The following is a 14,340-nucleotide window of genomic DNA, read 5'->3' as shown; positions in this document are numbered from 1 at the left end:
TGCAGTCATATGTCAACTGGGACTGAAATAATCTGATAGCTTAGCTAGGCTAGATACCCAAGATGCCTCACTCTGGTGGTTAGTGCTGGTAGTTAACTGGGAGATCATTTGGGACTGTCATCTGGAACACCTGCACATGGCTTTTTCAAGTAGCAGTGTTAAGACAATAGTTCTAATATGACATCTGGCTTCCTCTAGGGTGAGTGTAGAACCTGTGGAAACTACATGGATATTTATGACATAGCCTTGGACATCATATAAGATCACTTCTCCCATACTCGATTGAAACAAGCAGTTGCGAGTCACCCAAATTCAAAGCAATGGGACATAGCTCCCCACCTCTCAATGGGAGACGTGACCAAGAATTTGGGAGCAATATTTTAAAACCACCACAGGTACTTTATACTACATGAGTCTAGCTCTTCTCTATAAAATGGGACTACATTGTCTCTAAGACTCCTCTAGGGCTTAAAGTCTATGGAGCACTTTCCTTTAATAATCTTAATTTATAGATACTTACATTAGTATTTGTATGCCAATTCTTTTCTATCATAAAATAACCATAGTACATAGAATTTTTAAAAATAGAAAAAAAGGCTCAGTTTCAATGCCTAAATCTTTATATATTTACGTATTTAGAGTTATTTTCTGTGTTTTTGTTTGTTTGTGGTGTCTTGTGTATCTCTCTGTGTGTGTGAGTGTGGTGAACCTAACAGTACATCATTTTAGCATCTTTTCTCAGAATTAAGCCAGAAAAACATTCTGAAAGGTTGTTTGTTTTGTTTTGTTTTGTTTTGTTTTGTTTTGTTTTTGAGATGGAGTCTCGCTCTGTCACCCAGGCTGGAGTGCAGGGAGGCAATCTTGGCTCACTGCAAGCTCCGCTTCCCAGGTTCACACCATTCTCCTGCCTCAGCCTCCAGAGTAGCTGGGACTACAGGCGCCCGCCACCACACCCGGCTAATTTTTTTTTTTTTTTTTTTTTTTTTTGTATTTTTGGTAGAGATGGTGTTTCACCGAGTTAGCCAGGATGGTCTCCATCTCCTGACCTTATGATCTGCCCGCCTGGGCCTCCCAAAGTGCTAGAAATACAGGCATGACCCACTGTGCCCAGCCTGAAAGCTGGTTTTTAAAGACCATCAGTTGCCATTACAAGTAAACATACTATGCAACAGTAACATTTAATATCCCAATTAAATTGTAGTGGTCGTTGACCTCAGATTACAAACTCAGGTGGGCCAGAAATGTCTTATTTTACAATAAATTTGTTTTAATTTTGATTCTGAACTCCTGTCCTGCTGAGCTGGTGGGAAATATAGCCTTTCATTTTTGAGACAACCTTCCCCACTAACTCCTGAGGTTATATCATTCATCCAGGTCTCACACATTTGGAACAATGGGGAGGGGGCTGAAGGGTTGTTCTCAACTATCCATGAAACTGAATTCGCCCTAAAATGCCCATTATCCTTGTTTGCTGGACTTGTTCAAGTCTGTCTCTCCTATGGCTCCCTGCCTTGCAGGGAGTTTGTTATTATTCTCCAGGAAACAGAGTATCTCAGGTCTAGACTTGCTTTCTGGTGCACCATAAGCAATTTCCTTATATCCTCCATGTCCTCAGGGTCCTGCCGTGGAACAGTAGGCAGGTGCCCTCTGCTCCAGAGATTACCACGACTCTTTCTCCCTCAGGTCCTACAGATTCCATATCCTCTTCCTTTTGCCTTACCCAGGCTCTACTCCTGCTCCTTTCTCAATAGTTTTTGATAGCCTATCAAAATCATTAGCAACCAAACAACTGCTTCACTTCATCCTGAAACTTTCCCTGGAGAAGGAAATATTTGCGTTCCATCTTTCTACTGCTTCAGAGAAAAGAAGAACCAAATGACTATTTTTCCACAATAAGAGTGAATGTTCACATCCTACTACAAAAGAACACATCAGGCTAATTTATATGCATTACATATTCTCCAGTATATAAAGGGAATCACACTTCCATCAGAGAGTTTTTTGAGTCTGTGTTCAACTGCTTCTTAAATCTCCTGGGTCTAATGGGAGAACAGCCTCTTTCATGGCTGATGACACTGAAGAAATGCGAAAGAAAAAGCAAAATGGCAGACTTAGTGTTTATTGTTGGGATGAGATACTACAGGTTCATAATCCCTATGTGCTGTTTCACATTCAAAAGCTCAGAAAAATTGAAATAACTTCTCGCTCATTTGGCTTCTAAACCTGACCTGAACTAATGTGAGGGTACTTTTAAGTCTTTATCACACTAAGGGTTGATATTTTTATATTATATACCAGAAATATTAGTATGATTGATTATGGGAGTGTTACCTACTTTCTGCTGCAGGGTATCACAGGTTGGGGCTCAGAAAATGATACCCTGAAATATGCTGCTTTGAACTTCCAACTGAGAGGACCTGAGAAGCAGCAAATGCTGAGTTCCTTATTTGACTAAGATAATTTCCTTCAGAAGGCATTCAATTGTCTTGCCCCACCCTACCCTTCACCCCTAGAATTTCATCAAACAGAGGAGATCAACTCATAGGAAAGAAGATTGGAGCTGACTCTATCTTGGAGCGCATACAAACTTTTTCCCAAGCTATTGTCTGTTCTTCAGGCCCATTCACCTCCCCCAAAAAATCATGTATTCTTCCTCAAAAATTGTCTATTATCTTCCTCTTCCCTTTCCCCCATGAAAAAGTGTTGAGGCTTATTCTGAGCCAATATGAGTGACCATGGCCTGAGAACCATCTCAAGAGCTCCTTCAAAAGTGTGACTGAGCTTGTTAGGTTGCAATTTGGTTTTATACATTCAGGGAGACAGGAATTGTAGGTAAAATCATAAATCTATATATAGAACGTATACATTGGTTCAGTCTAAAGTGGTGGGATATCTTGAAGGCAGGGTTGAGGGGATGCTTACAGATCATAGGTAAATTCAAAGATTTTCTGATTCACAGTTGGTTGAAAGTATTAAGTTTTGTCTAAAGACTTGAAGTCAGTAGAAAAAAATGCTTGAGTAAGGATAAGGGGGGTTGTGAGGGCCAAATTTTTGGTACGTAGATGAAGCTTCATAGATAGCAGTCTTCAGAGAGAATAGAAGGTAAATGTCTCTTTTCAGACTTTAAAGGTATCAGACTCTCAGTTAATCTCTCCTAGATCCAAGAAAAGCCTAGAAAGAGAAGGCCTGACTCCATTAATGGAGATTCTCTACAGATGCAAATTTTCCCCACAAAAGATGGCTTTGTGGGGCCATTTCAAAATATGTTAAAGAAATATAATTTAAAGTAAAATCTGTTTATTTCCTTCAGGGTCTGCTGTCATGTGCCATGACATGCTATACCAGTCAGGTTGGAATCTGGTGTCTTATTGCCATAGTCTGTTTACTCAGTCTTATGATGTCTATTTTAATGTTAATGCTGGTCAGTTGTGCCTAAACCACAAAGGGTGGAAGTATGATGAGGAATATCAGACCTCCATTCCCATCATAGCTGGGAATTCAGTTTTCCAGGTTTCTCTAGGTCCTCCCTGAACTAGAGAGGGTCTGATTAAAGCTGCATTTGCAAAGAATGTGACAGTGAGATAAATCTAGCATGGCTGATTCCAACTTGCTTCTAGTCTCACATGCTGGCTGTTTTTACCCATTCTTGGGTATAGGCCAAGCTAACCGTGAAAGGGGACTGAATTCTGCTAAGATCTACTTTCTATAGTCCATTACTGCTCAGGAGTCACATGGCTGGAGGTCACAAGATTTGTGACTTATTGCTGCTTTACATAGCATCACTATTGTAGAAGATTGGCCTTTTGAGATGTTTTTTAGACTTTTGCATTCTGGCAACCACTGACCCCACCCAGACTCAGGACTCAACTGGTCCTGTGGCCCTGTACCCAGAGTGCCCGTCCAGCACACAAGGACTATTTTCCATGCCCCCATGATTGTATCCCCAGCTAATCAGCAGTACCCATTCATTAGTCCCCTGCCCACCAAACTATCTTTGAAAAACTCTAACCTCTGAGCCTTTAGGCAGGCTGATATGAGTGGCAACCGCAGTTTTCCTGTGTGGTCTGCCTCGTGTTAATTAAGCTATTTCTTTACTGCAGTCCCACAATCTCGGTGAATTAATTTTGTCCATGTAACGGGCAGGAAGAACCCACCAGGTGATTACACGTTTATTTAGCTGAGGGGCTTAGGATTTTATTTTTGGTTTATATGAGCAGATTTAAGCTTCAACCATCTGAACTGTCTTTGAGTTTTCACTTTTTGTGACTCCTGTGCACTTGCATGTTAATACATTTGTATGCCTTTTCTCCTGTTAATCTGTCTATTATCAGTTTATTTCAGCAGACTCAATTATCAAACCTTCAGAGGAGAAGTTTAAGCTTCCCTGCATACATAATATGTACCATATTATCTTTTATGTATATATTTCATATATATGTGTGTGTGTGTATATACATATGAATTAGTAAGTTTCTTTTTCATGGTATTTCTTCATGTGTCATTACAGGGACAGAAAAAATAATTTTTCCTCTACCCTTGTAAATTCTCAGCTGGGGCCCCAATATAAAAAGACAGATTAATGAAAGAAAAACAAACAGAAGTTTATTAACATGTATACAATGACTTTTTCTGTAACCTCTGCCTCCCCACCTCGTCTTTATAAACCTCGACATTTAAACCATCTGGGACTTCAGGTTTTAAACATGAGCTGCCTGAATCTTCTTGCTTGGTACCCTGCAGTAAATGTATGCATGAGAGACACCCAGGGAAAAATGAGGAACTCTCAAAGAGATAGCTTAGAATTCAAGCATAAATACTATCTTCAGCTAAAGACAAAACAGAGAAAGGTGTCAGGCAGGAGGAGGTATCTAGGAAAAGTACAGTAAAGAGTAAGTTTTGTAATGCAGATTTAAGTCAGTACCTTCTTCATGGATAAGAGTCGCTAGTGATTTACCCATCTTTCTCTTTCTTATGCAAAGAGGGAGACACACTTAAAAAAAGGAGATTTATTTTATAAATGCAAATTTCCCATAGAAAAGGGTTTACTTCTCCCTTGTTTTCAGAGTTTCTCCTGTGTCTGCTGTTTCTCAAAATAATTCTTATGCTAAAGAGGCAAATTTTGGGGTGGCATATTCTGGTCTCCTACATCATTCACACTAAATCATGGGGCAGCATGATTTTCAGTTAAAGATGAATACCAGGAAAGGCTTTTTAAAATTTCAAATGCTTGTGCTTCTGAATATCAAGAGGCAATCTGTGAGGAGATTCAAAGCAAGAAAGAAGACAGGAAGCATAAGAAAAAAGCTTCTTATTTCCCCACCACCAAGTCTAGTTAAAATTTTCCAGTTGAAGGGAGACAAAGGAGCTAAGATGAGATAAGATGTTCATGGGGCTGAGGCACAATGTGCTGCAGACTTGGAGGAACCATGCAGAATGAAGGTAAGTCATAATCCAGGGAACAGCCAGCCCCCACTGGAGTAGCACTTTATACTGTCAGCCCATGGGAACAGCATGAATACTAAGTCAGACACTCTAAAACTTCTGGATCCATTCAAGTGAGAATCATGTCTCTTGTGCCGAAGATTGACATCAATAGTCTTTCATACTAGCAACTGGTAAGAAGCTCCCATCCATAGCAGCCTACTGCTTACTTAATGTTAATCAGTACTGGCTCTAGTGGCCTAAGATAATTTTCTCAGGCCTTGACTGTTGTGAATTAACCTAACTCAATTTTGCCAGTCAAAATTATCGGATTCTTTTGGTTATCAGTAGTTTCAAATGCTTAGAAGCAGACTAAGGATACAAGACTCCTCCCAAAAACCTCCCCAGCAGGCTTCGCTGAAAACCATCTCAGATTGCAAAAAAAGCAGTCACACAACTGAGACGGAGCAGGGAACCCTCTTAAAGGCCTGCAGCCCACCCCCCACCACCAAAGCTTGATAATAAGGGAATATCTTGAGTTCCTTTAAGGGAAATTCCAAGTACCTAGTTAGCCCTGAGAAGTAAATGAGTGATTTGATAAGCAAGAAGGCAAAAGTAGCTTAAAACAATAGCTAAAGAAGTTAGCATCAGGAGATGTTTTGTTCCCTATAGAAATTAAAGATAACATTTTAACCTCTCTTCCTGAGTTGGTTTACAGAAATCCAGACTCCCACCAAACGGATCCATTGGCACATAGACCTAGATAAGGGGGAACTGAGGACTGAACTCTGATCACCATTCTTCCTTCTAAATTTCTTCTTGAGGGAGGCAGTTAAACCCATGAGCTAAAGCTAACATTCTTTTCTGCTGATCCCAAATTTTAGACAAAGCTTTGCTTTTTAACCAATCACAATTCAGAAAGTCTTTGAATCTACCTATGACCTAGAGGCCCTGCTTCAAGATGTCCCACATTTCTAGTGAAACCAATGTATAGCCTCAATGTATTGATTTATGACTTTTTCTGTAACCTCTGCCTCCCCATCTTTATAAACACCTACCTTTAAGCCATCTGAGAGTTCAGGTCTTAAACATGAGCTGCCTGAATCTTCCTGCTCAGTACCCTGCAATAAATACCTCATTTTCTCTCATCTCCATCCCAGTGTCACTGTTTGGCTTTGCTGCACTGGATTAACAGATCCCAGTTTGGTTTTGTTGGGAATAGGCCTCCGAATCTGGCCATAAACTGGCCCCAAAACTGGCCATAAACAAAATCTCTGCAGCACTGTGACATGCTCGTGATGGCCTTGACACCCTCGCTGGAAGGTTCTCGATTTACCAGAATGAAGGCAAGGAACACCTGGCCCACCCAGGGCAGAAAACCGCTTAAGGGGTTCTTAAACCACAAACAATAGCATGAGCGGTCTGTGCCTTAAGGACATGTTCATGCTGCAGATAACTAGTCAGAGCCTATCCCTTTATTCGGCCCATCCCTTTATTTCCTGTAAGGAATACCTTTAATAAATCTTATGACTGGCTTGCTGTCAATAAATATGTGGGTAAATTTCTGTTCAGGGCTCTGAGGTCTGAAGACTGTGAGACCCCTGATTTCTCACTCCACATTCTATATTTCTGTGTGTGTCTTTAATTCCTCTAGCACCGCTGGGTTAGGGTCTCCCTGACCAAGCTGGTCTCGGCAGATTTGATAATACAACCTTTACCACAACCTCAAGGAAGTTCCAAGTCTCTCTCTTTAGGTACCATCACCAGACCTCACACTTGAGACAAGTGCAACAATATTCTAAAGTTAGGGGGCAGCAACTTTACAGTTGGTGTCCAACAACCAGAATCTAGTTAATTAGTACCTAGACATTGTTTCAGAAACAAGCTTCAAATACCATTGTAAAAGATACGGATGTCTGAGCTAGCTGGATTCTATTCACCTGAAGATGAAAGGGATCTTCACAACATATTTAGCCCATCCACATATTTCTATAGTTTGGATTTTTGTCCCCCAAACAGTATGATAAAATTTGATCTCCAATGTCAGAGGTGGGGCCTAATGTAAGTGTTTAGATGATGGGGGCGGACGTGTCATTAATGGCTTGGTGCCATCCTCATGGTAATGAGTGATTTATTACTCTATTAGTTCCAGTAGGGAGTTGTTGTTTTTTTGTTTTGTTTTGTTTTGTTTTAAGGGATGGAAACGCCCCTCTCACTTGCTTCCTCTCTTACCTTGTGATCTCTGCACATGCCAGCTTGCCTTCACCTTCTGCCACGGGTAGAAGTAGCCTGAGGCTTCACTAGAAGCAAATACTGGCACTATCCTTCTTGTACAGCCTGCAGAACTGTGAGCCAAATACACCTCTTTTCTTTATAAATTATCCATTATCAGGTACTCCTTTATAACAACACAAACATGGACTAAGACATACACCTTGATCACCAGTAATTTCAGCAATGAGCACTTATTGGTACATCCATCATGATAATTAACAAAACCTCCACCATTGATATATAAAGGTAGGTGAAATGCTTGTAGTAACAGTCTCTGAAGTGTAACTTTTAACATACTGACTCACCATCCCTAGAGTATTTTTTTGAAATTGGGAAGCCATCCATCCTACTAATGTGCATTAAAGCCATCACACACACACACACATATATCAAATACATGTGTAATACTATTTGAAAGTAAGCTATAGACTACAATTTATTAACTGAGGTCCTGTGTGGGTAACCTGCTTTTCAGTTTCCCAGAGCACTCAGAAGCCCTTCAAGTTAGAGTGTGGAGCACTGGATACCTAGAAGGATAATAGTGATGGTATTTAGGTGAAATCCTCCCAGCTTCTCAAACTTCACAGGTGAACTTGTTTGGAACTGAATGCAATCAGACGAAAATCTCCTCCAAAACCAGGAAAGAAGTATATTATCTTCTATTCTTTCTGCTCAGGGAACATACCCTACATTTGGGACAGAGCTCACTTTGTTGAAATGTTTTTTCACTATAGCTCTGCTATGGACTACACTGAGTCATGCTTTCTGCAAGAAATGTCTCCATTGTTGAGCACAGTGATACAAGAAAAAGCTGTTAATGTGGCCATACCTTGTGGTTTTGTTTTATGAGACAGGTAATTGTGTGAATACACAGATATTGTATTAGAAAATTAAATCATTCACATATAAGTATTGTGGTAAGAAATTAAATTATTTGTGTTATATATTTTCACTAATTGATATTAAATGTGGTTTCTTAAAATGCTAATATGAAGTTACAACTTAAATGTTGAACATTGAAAACTTTATAAGGCAACAATATAGAAGTGATTAAGTAAACTACAGTTAGGGCTAATCATGGTGACAAGTCATGTAGACTGCTATGCATGATACAATGTTACACTGAAAAGAATCATGAAAAACCTACAATTTTTACCTTGTTTTAAAAAGATTTTATGTCTTATGTATGCATCTGTTGGGGCTCACAAAATGATATCCCCCAAATTAAAGTATCAGAAGCAGTCTCAGAATCAAAGTTTCTCTCTGGCCTTCTGCCTTCCTATCTCTCAGCCTCGTTCTCTTCCAAGGCAAATCATAGAAACCAGAATCTCTTTTCCCCAAAGTCAGCTATGAAGTTTAAAATTGTTACTCTAACTCTCCCCACCCACTTCCTTCCAGGTAGGAAATGGCCAGAAAGAAGGTATCTCATCTACCTTGTTTGATTATGAGTCATAATAGCCCCATTCCAGAATCCTGCCCTATGCTAGAAAGAAATGAATTTCCTCCAGTCTATTACTATTAGATAATACATTTTATTGCCCAATCACATTTCTACTCAACTGTCCCTGCTTCACTGAACCTAAATATAAAATAAGATAGTTTTCCCTGTGTATGAGTCAGGATTCTCCAGAGGAACAGAAAAAATAGGATATATGTACATACGAAAGGGAGTTTATTAATGAGAATTGACTCACAGCATCACAAGGTGAAGTCCCACAATAGGTCATCTTCAAGCTGAGGAGCAAGAAAGCCAGTAGTGGCTTAGTCCAAGTCCCAAAGCCTAAACAGTAGGGAAGTTGACACGCCAGTGCAACCTTCAGTGTGTGGCCAAAGGCCCAAGAGTCCCTGCCAAACTACTGGTGTAAGTCCAAAGGCCAAAGAACCTGGAGACTGATGTTCTAGGGTAGGAAGGATCCAGCACACGAGAAAGATGAAAGCTGGAAGACTCAGCAAGCCAGCTTATTCCACTTTCTTCCACCTGCTTTTTCTAGTCACACTGGCAGCCAGTTGGATGGTGCCCACCTACATAGAGGGTGGGTCTTCCTCTGCTAGTCTGCTGACTCAAATGTTTATCTCTTCTGGCAATACCTCACAGACACACCCAGAAACAATATTTTGCTTCCTTCAATCCAATCAAGTTGACACTTAATATTAACCATTATACCCTATATCATTTGGTCATTTAACCTGGAGGCTCCTGTGTCATGTAAAACTTGGACTAAATAAATCTGTTATGCTTTTCTCTTGTTAACCTGTCTTTTGTAATAGGAGTGTTGGCTATTTTATCATACTCAGGAAATGCATCACATCTTTCTGTTCCTACACATCTATGCTTGTTATTTTATCATTTCTGCATTTCTGTGTGCTAGATTGCTTCCCATTTCCTATTTTCCACCATCATGAATAATGCTGCAATTAATATTTTCATGTAAGTTTGCTATGTTTTATTATTTAAGATATACTATAAGAGGTTATGAGTATTTTTATGATTCTTATGGTCTCTGGCCAAATTATTTCTCAAAAAGGTGTATCCATTTTGATTCCCACCAACAATATGTAAGACATATATTTCATAGAACATTCACTTTCTTTACATATTAGCATTTTTAAATTTTAATATTCCACAATTTTGCCTCACTAATGTTATTATTTGTATCTCTTTTATTCATAGAAGGTTGAATTTTTTCATGTATTTGTTTAGAAATTATATTTCTAGGCTGGGAATTACATGTAATTTCCTGTAGGAGAGAACAGGTAGTATCTTATTGTCACCCATTGCAAGATTACTGGCTACGAGACCTATAGCAAAAAAAAAAAAAAAAAAAACAGATTAACAAGAGAAAAGCATAACATTTTTATTTAATATAAGTTTTACATGACACAAGAGCCTTCACAAATGAAGATGTAAAGACCCACAGAAATCTATGTATTTTTGTAGAAAGTTGTGCAGAAGTGTGACTAGAGGACAAAGGGGTGTGATCTAATGGAAATAAACAGGGGAGAACTCAGCCAGACCTATTTGTTCACAGTCTTACTGGCCTCCCAGTATAGGGCAGAGCCCCTCTGGAATAAAGGTCTTATGTCCTACTTTCAAGGGAGGTAGTGTAGGGAATTCTTTTATGGCCTCCTTCAGAGGAGAAAGGCAAGAGAAGATCAGCAAGGACCTTCCTGTTTCTGTGGAGCTTTGTTGTCAATTTCCTTCAGCTTAAAATACTCATCATGCCAAGGTGACATATTGCCAAGGGTTATTATGTTCTGAGCCCTGACAATCCTTTATATATTTGTCTATGACACTAAAGTGATTTTATGAATTATAATATTTGCCAGAAATAATTTCTCAGTGTATAGGGGAAAGATTTATTTTACCCATCACTAGCTTCACTGCTGAAGTCTCTGTAACAACAGATAGATTGACAACAACAAAGCATGCAAATTTATTCTCTTATAAATTGTTTGTGACATGGGAGTCTTTAGAAAGGAAGACCTAAAGAAACAGGGAAACCCATGTATTTTCATGCTTAGGTTTGATGAAGAGCGGACAGTTCTGCAAAAGTATGACTGAACAAATAAGACGTAATCTTATGGTAATAAACTAGGAGGAACACAGCAAGACCTGTTTGTTCAGATTCTTTTCTCTCCCTGTGTCTTCAGAGATAAGGATGTTCCTTCCTCTGGGCATAGGAAGGGTACCTCTCTGAGGGTCTTATGGCCCACTTCAGGGGAGAAGGGCGAGTGAAAGGTGAGAGGGGCCTTCCTGGTTCTACTGTTTTCTCAAGCCTCAAGGTGACATATTTTGAGGGTAGCATGTATTAAACCCTATCACCAGACTTTCACTTGCCTTTTAATTTTCTTAATGTGTATTTAAAACATTTAAACTAAAAAATATTCGTGGAATATAATCACTCATTCTATTTTCTTATGAATTCTCCTGCTGCATTCATATTTAGAAGAGAAGTGTCTGTCTAAAGATCTAGTAAACATCCACCTTTATTTTCATAAAGATTTTCTATGGCATTATTTTAAAACAATTAATTGCTTATTCTCTCCAGAATTTATTCAGGTGTGTAGTGTGGGCTTGATGGAAGATTATTTATGTTTTCTAATTGCTAAACAGATGACCCCAACATCATTTAATGTGGAGTAAGAATGAGAAAGTTTCATTTGTTGTCAATTTGTGCTACTTTCTTAAGGATTCAGTACATTTACCCTTGCAATTGAAACCTTCTGGACTATTTTGCTCCATAATTCAGATTTCATACAAGTCTATCATAGATAATATTACTCTAATTAATGTTTGTGTATTTTAATTCCAGAACAACAAAAAAAATTACGGCTGTTAATGTTTTTGTGTTTGTTTTCTTATGCTTCTTTTTTTGTCTCAATCATAAATTATTTTATCAGAAACAAATTAAAAAGTCAGCACATACTCAGGCCTATAACATGTATTCAGAGTTAATAAAGGTATTTTGTCATGTTTGATTCAGAACTTGGCCTTTCATTTGAAAAGTAACAAAATATTACAAATACATTAACATCTAAGTAACTGTCTTTACTTCCTAGTCCTGTCTCTATTGATCCTCCAAGAGCCCAGTTCTCTTATGGCTTAAATGTGGATCTTTCCTATCGATATATGTATCTAAAATCTAGAGTGTTACTTCCTGTACATGTTCTTTTTAATTTATGTAAATGGTATTTTGTATATATTGCTCTACAACTTTTTTAAAATTTAAGATTACACTTCTGAGAGCTATCTATGTTGATGAATATCAACCTAATTTATTCATTTTAACTGCTATGTAGTGTTATCACATGAATATAACAAAATTTATTTATTTGCCTTACTCAAAGACATTGGGTTATTTCCAATGCTTTTTATAATTACAAAGTGCTGAGTAGACAGACTTGATCTATTTTATTAGAAGAGAAAATATCAAGGTTAATTAACAGAAACAAAACAATTTAGATTAAAAAATTCACTGAAAAGTAAAGATTGAACATACTCAGTGAAGACACAGATAGGATAAAGAGTAGAACACAGTGTAATTGTAACCTCAAAAAGGAGGATACATCTGTCAGTTGAAGCTCTAACAAAATATGTCTAGAATCTGTATGCTAAAAGCTATAATAAACTAATGAAAAAGGAAAGAAAAACATAAATGAAACACTAAACTCTAATCATGAATCTCTAGCAAGAATATTCTAAAATTTATGTAGATATGCAAAGGAAATAGACTAGTCTGAACAATTCTGAAAAAGAACCAAGTTGGAGGTTTCATACTATCTGATTTTTTAAATACCTATAAAGTTACAGTCATCAGAATAAGAAGCCCAGAAATAGACTACAGAAATATAGTAACTTATTTTTAATAATTTTCAGAGAAGTCTAAATAAAAGAAATGGAAAAAAATCTCTCACAAATCCATTAAATCTCTCCCTTCACAAAGGTAGACGAGAGGCTGGGTGTGGTGGCTCACACCTGTCATCCCACACATTAGGAGGCCAATGCGGGCAGATCACTTGAGGCAGGAGTTTGAGACCAGCCTGGCTAACATGTTTAAATCCCATCTCTACTAAAAATACAAATATTAACTGGGGTTGGTGCATGCCTGTAATCCCAGCAACTTGGGAAGCTGAGGCACAAGAATCACTTGAACCCAGGAGGCGGAGGTTACAGTGAGCTAAAATCGTGCCACTGCACTCAAGCCTGGGCAACAGAGTGACTGAGATTCCATCTCAAACAAAACAAAACAAAAAACAAAGGTAGAAGAAAAATAAAGCAATTTTATTATTCTATAAGCATTAAACTATAATGTAAGGAGCATCACACGCAACTGGCTAAGGTGATTGTAAAAATGGGAAGAAATCACACCATTTTGTATAGCAAAGCAGTTGCAATCCATTACATACATGTGAATTGTCTTTATCAAAAAGAGTAATACAACTTCTTATATTTTTGTGAAAAGCAGGAAGTTACACTAGGAGTCAAGCATGTAGGCTAAAACTCCCACAGGAACAGGAAGACAGAGCTCATCTTCCTCGATGTTTGCATTTCAAAAAGAAGGCCCAAACGTTCCCAAGAAATAAAAATCTCTGAAATGCAAAACTAGCAAGTGACTAATTTAGCTTTTAAAGAGATTTAAATACAACTCAACATGACAGATAAAACATTTGCAATCTATTTTCTAAAGGAACTGTCTAACAGAAAGAAAGGGAGAAAATGTTTTCTCTCTCTTTTGGCATGAGGCAAAATTACATTTTTAGAATTTATATTTATACTTTATATAATATACAAAGACAGCTCAGTGGACAAAGAATAGTCCTTTCAATAAATAGAAAAATTGGGTGTTATATACAAAATATATGAACCTCAACACATACCACACACCTTATACAAAAATTAACTCAAATGGTTTATAAAAAAAGTGAAAAAGTGTAAAACTATAAAACTTATAGAAGAAAATACAGGAGAAAATCTATGTGACTTTGAGTTTAGCAATGAGCTTTTTTTTTTTTTTTTTTTTTTTTAGATATTTTACAAAAAGAAAAATTAATACATTTCAGTTGATTAAAATTTAAACTTTTGTTTTGTGAAAGACACTATTAAGAAAACAGAAAGGTAAACCACAGGTTGGGAGGAAATATTTG

Source organism: Macaca fascicularis, chromosome 2, assembly GCF_037993035.2.
Source record: "Macaca fascicularis isolate 582-1 chromosome 2, T2T-MFA8v1.1".
NCBI lineage: Eukaryota > Metazoa > Chordata > Mammalia > Primates > Cercopithecidae > Macaca > Macaca fascicularis.
Note: the sequence above shows the minus strand (reverse complement) of the source record.